Below are 9,398 nucleotides of genomic sequence, written 5' to 3'. Positions count from 1 at the left end.
TGCACAAATTCGTGCACCAGGCCTCCATGGGTTTGAATGTTTTTGGGTGCTTTTACTGCAGTTGACTTCTAATTTCATTCCACTCTGATCTGAGAAGATGCTTTATATGATTTCAATCTTCTTGAACTTGTAGAGACTTGCTTTTTGTCCTAATACATGGTCTATCTTTGTGAATGATTCATGTGCACTTGAGAAGAATGTATATTCTCCTGCACTGGGGTGAAATGTTCTATAAATGTTAATTAAATCCATCTGATCCAGTGTATCCTTTAGAATCTCTTTTTCCTTGTTAAGTTTTTGTCTGGAAGATATATCCAGTGAAGTCAGAGTGATGTTAAAGTCTCCTACTATGACTGTATTATTGTCGATCTCTCCATTAAAGTACTCTAAAAATTTTAAAAATATATTTAGTTGCTCCTATTTTGGGTGCATATATGTTTATCAGGGTTATATCCTCTTCTTGGATCTATCCCTTTAGTATTACGTAGTGATCTTTGTTGTCTCTTGTGATGGCCATCATTTTAAAATCTATTTTGTTGAATATGAGTATTGCTACTCCAGTTTGTTTGTTTTTCCATTTGCATGGAAAAATTTTTTTCCACTCCTTCACCCTCATCCTGTGTGTGTCTTTTGTTTTGAAGTGGGTCTCTTGTAGACAGCATATATTTGGGTCATGTTTTTCTATTCTGCTACCTTACACCTTTTAATTGGAGCATTTAGTCCATTTACATTTAGGGTTATTATTGAGATGTACTTATTTATTGCCATTATATTCCTGCATGGCTAGGTTTCTCTGTTTCTCCTTTAGCTTTTTTTTTTTTTTGTCTGGGAAGCTCTTTATTTGACCATCTATTTTGAATGCTAGCCTGGCTGGATATAGTAGTCTTGTTCTCAGATCCTTGCTTTCCATTACCTTGAAACTCTACAGGCCATTCTCTTCTAGCATTGTAGAGTTTCTGATGAGAAATCAGGTGTCAGCCTTATGGGAACTCCTTTGTAGGTAACAGTTTTCTTTTCTCTTGCTGCCTTTAAGATTCTATTCTCTCTTTGCTTTTAATTTTTGGCATTTTAATTATGATGTGTCTGGGCGTGGGTCTGTTTGGGGTTCTCTGTGCCTTCTCTATGCCTTTCTTCCTTTCTGCCTCTTCAGGCACACCTGCTATCCCAATATTATTACAATTCACATGGTCCCACAGCTCCCTTAAGCTGTCCTCCTGTTTTTTAATTGTTTTTACTTTCTGGTTTTCTGATTGATATTTTCAACATTGTCTTCTAATTCACTGATCCGATCCTCAGCCCGCCCCCCTGGTATGCTGTGTATTCCTTCCAATGTGTTCTTTATTTTTGTTGTGTCATTCTTTATCTCAGAATATTCTTTATTCATAGATACTATATCTTTCTTCATGCTGTTGAGCATCTTTACCATCATTACTCTGAACTCTGTTTCAGATAAATTTCTTATCTCTGCTTCATTTATCTCTTCTTCTGGAGGATTCTCTAGTTCTTTCATTTGGGGGTTGTTTCGTTTTCTCCTCATTTTGGCTTTCTGTTTGGGTTTGTGACCATGTATTAGATAGAACCTCTACACGTCTTAATCTCTAGTGCAGGACAGTATTAAAGGCTGTTTCTGACTAATTAGATCAGGCATAGACTCAAAGCCTCCAGAGAGGACCTCTGTCTATAGACTGATAGGATTCAGACTTGAATTGCCCCCCAGGCAATTTGTCCTCAAGTGTGATGAGAGTTTTTTCAATAGGGTGGGGCAGTTACTACTGCCTGGAGGCTAATTGTTATTTTTAATCTCTTAGGTGTCTTCAGAGTAAGGTGTTTTCCAATAGGGTATGCCCACTGTCTTCCCCCCAGGCAAGGCAGATGCCTATGTGGGAAAGATGTCCTCAGCTGCATGAGACAATGACAGCCCAGGAAACTTGGGGTGTCTGCCTTCTAAGTTCTATCCCCCAAGTCCCCAGTCCTGTCTTCTGCCCTCACAGCTCCAGTCCACTTCATCCTCCCCCTGCCATAACACAAGGTGGGTGGATCCACCGGGAATTTTGTGCATTGGCCCTTTAAGAGGGTGCCTGAATTTTCAGCTGTTACTCCCTGGCAGACAGCACCCCACTGCTTTTCACAGCTAGATGTTATGTGGGTACCCTCCTCTTTTTTGCGCTCTCTGCTGGGGAGCCCAGCTTGGGGATTAGATCTCAGAGTTTTCAGTGGCAACCCCCCACAGCTGAGATATCTCTCCAGGACTTCAGTTGCTGCCTATGGGCCAGCCCTTTCACGCCTCCGCTCCTCCTACCAGTTTCTGTGGTCTCCACTTTCGGTCCTCGGGTGTCAGGATTCTCTCCTGTGAGTTTTCTGTTGATTATTCAGGAAGCTTTTCTATATTTTAGTTTCAATACCAGTTTGTTCCTGGGAGCCTGTCCATGCAGCATCCACTTACTCTGCCACCATTTTTAATCCTCTCCTGATGTGTGTTTTAAGAAAACAATGCACAGTAATGTGATAAGATGTGAGAGACTAAAGAAGACAATTTAAAGGGTCCAGAAAAAGTTGAGAAATAGAGCTGGTCTCGATATAAGCTGATTTCTACAAACTGACAGACAGGCAAACCATGTGCTGATATCTGCCTTTTTTCACTGTTTCATGTGGAAATCCTTCCTTCCTTATAAACTATTTTATCATACCAAATTTCTTTTTTTTTTTTCACTGTATTCCCCCATTCAATCTTGGCTGCCACAGTCAGACAGACAGAAAGCACGAGGACCCTTCTGTCTTGCATCTGCACTAGAACCTTGGCAGCAACAGTCATACCAGATTTTTTATCACTGCCAAACTTAGCATGAATTTGGCATTTTGAATCTAACACTCAAGAGCAAATTCTGAAAGTTTCGAATTTAAACATTTCAAGAATAGCCATGCAGATGATTGAGCTTTCCTAAGAAAAAATGGGAGTTAAAGGGCTGGTGGTAGAACCTTGGCATTTATACTAATGAACAAAGAAGAAAGAGACACGGTGTGGTCAGGGCAAGTAGGAAGACCAAGAGAGTATAATATGGGTTGAACTACAGTGATATCAGCAGCCCCATCCATGATGCAACCCTGAAAGATTTTAGTCTATAGTTCAGCTCTATGGCTACAAACCCCATTTGTTTAATGAACATTCAACAGGCTTTAGGACGAAATGCCATTTTAAAGGCCAATCTATATCTGAACACTCTGTGTTAAACTGCTTGTCTAATGCTCTGACTCTGTCTAAATAGATTTTAGTATAGAAGCATACTTTTCCTCATTATTATAGCTGTTGTCGGCAAATGCTTGCCATCACTAGTTAAAAAAATTTAACATTACAAAATTGCAGTAAATTATTCATCAAATTACTACTCTGATAGTTTTCTCTTGATGACTCTTACTTTACCAACAGAGTAATTTTAATTAAACATATTTCCACAATGGTAAAAACTCAAGACTACTTAGGACCTTTTCCCTCTTCTTCAAATTGATGCTTTTAAGAATGCTTGTAAATTTGGTAGTAATATTAAATTCACTAGATAAAATCCTTCTGTATAATCCTGTCTAACATGAAAGAGTAAGAAAAGTACAATTCCTTTACTTGAAATTATGAAAATTTGCTTTTCACAATGATTTATATAGACCCTAAAAAATCTTTTCAAACTATTAGAATATTATTTCCTTTAAAAATATATGTTGGTGTGTATAATTTCTGCATTCTTATTCTATGAAAAGAGACCGCACAGAAAGGATGAAACAATGGTATGGAAACTTACCATCCTCTCCAAATGGACTCTTTATTACAGACTTATTGCTTCCATGTGTTTAAAAAAAAAGAAAGGAGGAAACCTTTAAGCCAATCCCAATCCCTAAAATTTTTGGCATTCTTATTAAGCATTGAATCCAGAAAAAACAGTTTTTTATTATCATAGCCTATCAGAGTCAAAATTTATTTCATTATGAGAATGTGTTAGAAATTAAAAATAAAGGTTGGATTCTATATGGCATAAAGAGAGTATACTATTTAAAGCTTAAACCTGTTAAAATATCACAAATAACTTGGTCTCAACATTTAAATGAATAATGCCTATTTTGAATATTGCATTCTAGAACATATAAATTCATTTGGAGGAATATTAAAATAGATGACATTAACACTTTATTAGCACAATAAAGATTTTTATTTTTTACAGCCGTGGTTACATAAAGCTGAGGAATACAAACACCACATAAAATTAATCCAGATACTTTTCTGAAACAATGAAATATTTGCTCAAACTATACACCGAGGTCAGTGAATTGCCTAAACTCTTGTCTTTGCACTTTTCCACAGGGTGCACAATGGGAATGCATAACTCCCTAAAAGAAGCACATCTCCAAGTTTTGTGTGTGGGTCAAATGTAAGAAGGAAAAAGTTCCCTCACCCCAAAATGAGAACAGATGGGGAATGTAAAATTAGGTGGGAAGAGACAGTGAAGCTTTGGATGACCGACCAAGAAATCTCCCCTTGAGGGGAGCCAAATATACCAGACCTCAGCTTACTCTGCTTCCAGTTGACTTTCAAATTAAATCTAGTAGGAATGTAAAGCAGTCTGTAGTTTCAATGTATTAGCTTTGATTTTTGGAAGCACATATTTTATAAAGAAATTACTGATAAATATAAATAAAAATATTTTTATATTCAATATAAAGTAATTTCCTGATCACTTGTGAGTTTAACATACCTTCAACTTAGAATGTTAACAATAACATTTTTTAAAATAATAACTAACTTTATGAAAAACAGGCAACAGGCATGAACAAACTTAAGATGTTGATACTGAGCTCCTTGTATTATGGAAATGACATCTGCTGTAATTTGAAAAACTATGTAAATAAAATATAAATATATTTTCATTCTTTTCATATTTTATCTGTATACCAAAATAATCTTAATAGTAATGCCAGCAATATTTCTTATACCTACCAAAAAAGCCCCTTTACTCGATATCCATTTTATATAGCATGACCATATTTCTATCTAAAAATACCAACTATAGCATTAAAATAATACCCTCAATAGTGCTGCATTCGCCTCCAATTTTTTAATTTTTAATATGGGTAATAATTTAGAATTTTAGAAAAACAAAAAATCATGCTACCAGATTTTAATGCATTTAAAAATAGTTTTGTTAATAATAATCATTATATTATTAAACTATGATAAAGTATTACTTATACTTTATTTGATAATAAAATAATAACCATTAAAATATAATTTTAAGAGCAACTTTCTATGATTAGTCTTGAGCTTTTACAGAGGTACCAAATATCATCCACAAAATAGTGTTTGTCAAGATTATTTTGTATATGCTCACTTTCATATGGAATTTACATGCGCTGATACAAGGAGAATAATTCAGTCTTTTAATCAATAGTGCTCAAATTTATAGATCATTCTCATCCATAATTTCAAAGTCCTTTTCCAAGACAACAGTTAAAAGTTCTCTGTGTACCTTTTCCCTGCCATTCCAGAAAATTGGCTTTCAATTTCTTAACCCTGTTTTATCTTTTTTAACCTTACTAAGTATACACAACAGAAAGAAATATAGAAATGACTTGTTCCAAGACATGAAAGCAACTGCACCTTACACTCAAGTGATTTCAGCTTAAATCCAAGGCACTGGTAATTTGACACAGGCTTCACTTTTCATAAGGTTTGAGGACTTCCATGAAGAAGATGCTTAATATAGTACATTGCATTTACTTGAATATGTTCATGAAATAATTACTGAAAAGTAGATTTTTCTTATTCAGAATACTCTAAATTATATGAAATCATTATTACCAAAAAAGAAGAAAATCTCTCAAATTATCTAGCTTTCCTTCTTTTGTTTTCTCCCTTATCAATACATTAAAGGCAACAGGCAAACTTTTGGGGATACTATGTTGATTATATTTTATTAAAATTCATTTTCCATACTTTCCATTTGTGTGAATAAAATTTGAATTAAGCAACAACTATAAACATTTTCAAAATCATTTGCATATTAATAAATCAAATTCTAATTCCCCAAAATATCAAATGCAGATATCCCTATAAATTTTACATTATTGTCTTAATTCATTTTCCTGTTATTTGGTTGAATGACTTTAAAAGGGAAAACAGAACATTTTATAATGAATCCAAAACTGCTATCTTCCCCTAGGACAGTGATCACAAACCTTTTGAGCTTGGTGTGTCAGCATTTTGAAAAACCCTAACTTAACTCTGGTGCCGTTTCACATATAGAAATTTTTTGATATTTGCAACCATAGTAAAACAGACTTATATTTTTGATATTTATTTTATATATTTAAATGACATTTAACAAAGAAAAATCAACCAAAAAAATGAGTTCATGTGTCACCTCTGACACACGTGTCATAGATTCGCCATCACTGCCCTAGGTGGTGGGGGCTTTGAATAAAGAATGCACATGCATACACATAATATTTACTCAATATTCCTGTTCAACTCCCAGAGCTTCCACTGTCCTTTTAAACCAGGTAAGTCACAAGCACTCTGGATGACAAACACTTCACTATAAAAGGAACATGGTTGACTTAGGTTGTCAGGATTACTCTAAAACAACAGATACCTGAGGATCTCAGGGCATATTCTCAGGAGTGTAAGAATATTACGAAGTGTCTTTTTTTGTTTTGCCTTCATATTATGATCCTACATAATAAAAGGTTTATATGCAAACTGTCCCCTCCACCGGGAGTTCAACAGGAGCTCAACCAGGGGGCAGGGCCCCCCACCCATGCATGAATTTGTGCACCGGGCCTCTAGTATAAATATAATTACATTCTGGGTAACCTCTTTCATAACCTTTAGCACCTATCAATATCACATAATTTCAGGATCTGATCTTGATACAGTGTTATGATCTTGTTGGTGTTAGCTTTTTATACTGACTGTGTCTAATTCACAATACAGTGTTCCTCAAACTGGAATTCATACATGTATTCTTGGGGCCTCAGAAACATTTTTCTGTCAACACAAGTCCACATATTATTCAAGACAAAGAAACACTAAATGAGATAATCTTCCTAATTCCTTCCCAGTTTAAAAAATACATTTCATCCTATTGCAGCTTACTAATAATTTATGGAGATCAAATTTAAGAAGTGCACAGAGAAAGGTAACTTCACAGGAGGAGTTGTACATGTGCTCTTGTTTTCCTTTTATATTCAAATGCAAATGAATTTTTTGAGCTAAGAATAAGATGGCATTCAGATAACAAAATAAAAGGCTGTCAGATAAAGATTCTATGAGCAACAGTCACTATCATTTCAAATGGATTAGTGGACCACTTGTTAACTAGGAATCAGAAAATCCCTGTTTCTTTTTTCAGTTTTGTCTCTAACTTGAAATAACATCTTGATGTTGAAATAGTTCATCCCTGCAATTTTCATTTTTTACACAGTTAGAACAGTATGCTACTCAATTAATAAAATGGACAATAAATATGGGGTATTTGTGTTATATGATGAGCAGTATGTTTCAAATTTTAATTTATGTAATAACAGGAAAACAACAAATCTATAAAACTCAATTTTCTTAAGTTTGTTACTATCTATTTAACATGTGAAAATAACAGCATATTTTGTTTCTGAATATACGTATGGATTATTTTGATCTAGCTTTAAAATTTATGTTTAAATTTGCTTCATCTAATTTAAAAATATTTAGAGTGTTGTCAATTAGAACTTAAATATATTTCATTGGTAGAAATCATTATTTACTAGTTAAATGTTTAAAAATAAAAACATCATTTCTCATATATCACAATCTTATTAACAATCAAGTTAGTAAACCATATACTCTTAAAGAAATTCTCAATTTGTATGTATTAACAACAAAATCATCTTAACACCCATAAAGTAAAGTAAAATGTTTTTAAACTGCAAAGATATTCTAAATTTAAAAGGCATATATTTTACATTTAAAATATAGTTATATAATTTTTAATTTTAAAAATGAGGAAAAATGAAACTCATTTAAATCATCTTATTCATATCTATGATACAAATGGAAATAAAAGTTTTAAATAAAAATTTTCCATAAGTAGCTAGAAAGTTTTCCTGATATGCAGCATTTTAACTAAACATTTTTAAAAGAGAAATACAATTTTTAGCCATTTCTAAAGCATTACCAATAACATAAAAAATTACTAATTTAATAAATTAAATTATTGATTTTAAAATTATTTATTGAATTTACATTATTACATTTTGAGAGGTGCATTTTTTGTTAGGTGAAGGCAGGAGAATCTAAAATCAATTTTATAACAACACATTTCATAACAAGCTTAAGTTTTATCAAGAAAGAAATGTCACATTCAAATTTAAAAGTTCTGATATCCTAGCAAACATAAGTGACATTAGTTTATTAAACTCATTTGAAACTTTCTTCTTCCTATAAAGGAATTTTCAGCTTTTATTATTTTAAGATTTCTTTTCTAGATGATGTAATTAGACCATTACTAAGACAGGGAGGTAGAGTCAAATGAAAAATGTGCATTTCCATAAAGGGCATATTTTTATATATTGTGACATGTGATTTTTTTCTTGGAATAGACATGTGCAATTGCACAAATGTTAAAATCAATGCCAAGAAGTTACTGTACCTGAACTGTAGAGCTGATCTCCGACGCAAAGCCGCCCGTCAAGGGAGCTTCGTGACTGATTAGCAGTCGCCCTGTTTTGATTACAGACTGAAAAAGAAAAGGAAAACCTAATGTTGAACAGAATACATATTTTCAAGTATATGACTGCAGTTTTAAGTAATAAAATAAATTATTTAATTTCAATAAATAAAAAATTAGTAATTCAATTCTATGTCAAATAAGTTACAGCACAAATCTTTCAACAAGACAGTCATTTGATTTTTACCCTGCTAAAGAATTTTCAATATAGTTTATAATCCTACTACAAAATATAAATGAGATTTGTAATTCTATGTATGTCATCAAAAATGCATTTCATTATAAAATATTCTTGTTATAACCTGAATTACTGTGTTTCAAATTTTTATATCTCAATCTTTTTTATTCTTCAAATTACATTAAGAATAAAAGTATTTTTAACCCTTTTTGAGGTATATTTGCATATAAACAAATAGTCTTAAGAAATACTGTTTTGGAGAGAAGAAAAACACAAAAATATGTAAACTCTGTAGCAAAGTAAAAGTTCATGGAGAGCTAGAAAGAAGAAATCACTGCAGAAGTAAAAGGTTTACAACCCTCTTTGACCATGTGCATTAAAATCTGGTTAAGAACCTCAACTCCATTTTAACATAGAAAATGTCACAAATAACAAAGATGTATTCTCAATACTGGCTCAGTGTGGTTGTTCACAGA

At 33.0% G+C, this 9,398-nt stretch overlaps 1 long non-coding RNA gene across 1 annotated transcript; it reads right to left on the bottom strand.

Annotated features, from left to right (window-relative positions):
• Positions 1-4,174: 4,174 nt before the first annotated feature.
• LOC107184628 lies at positions 4,175-8,755 on the bottom strand. Its single transcript, XR_001515528.1, has 2 exons — positions 8,667-8,755; positions 4,175-4,583 (listed from the first exon to the last, which is right to left on the bottom strand). It is a non-coding gene; the product is annotated as an uncharacterized LOC107184628 (long non-coding RNA).
• Between the last annotated feature and the right edge of the window lie 643 nt (positions 8,756-9,398).

This window comes from Myotis davidii, unplaced genomic scaffold, assembly GCF_000327345.1.
Source record: "Myotis davidii unplaced genomic scaffold, ASM32734v1 scaffold185, whole genome shotgun sequence".
In the NCBI taxonomy this organism is placed as follows: domain Eukaryota; kingdom Metazoa; phylum Chordata; class Mammalia; order Chiroptera; family Vespertilionidae; genus Myotis; species Myotis davidii.
This window is presented reverse-complemented; position numbering and strand designations above follow the sequence as displayed.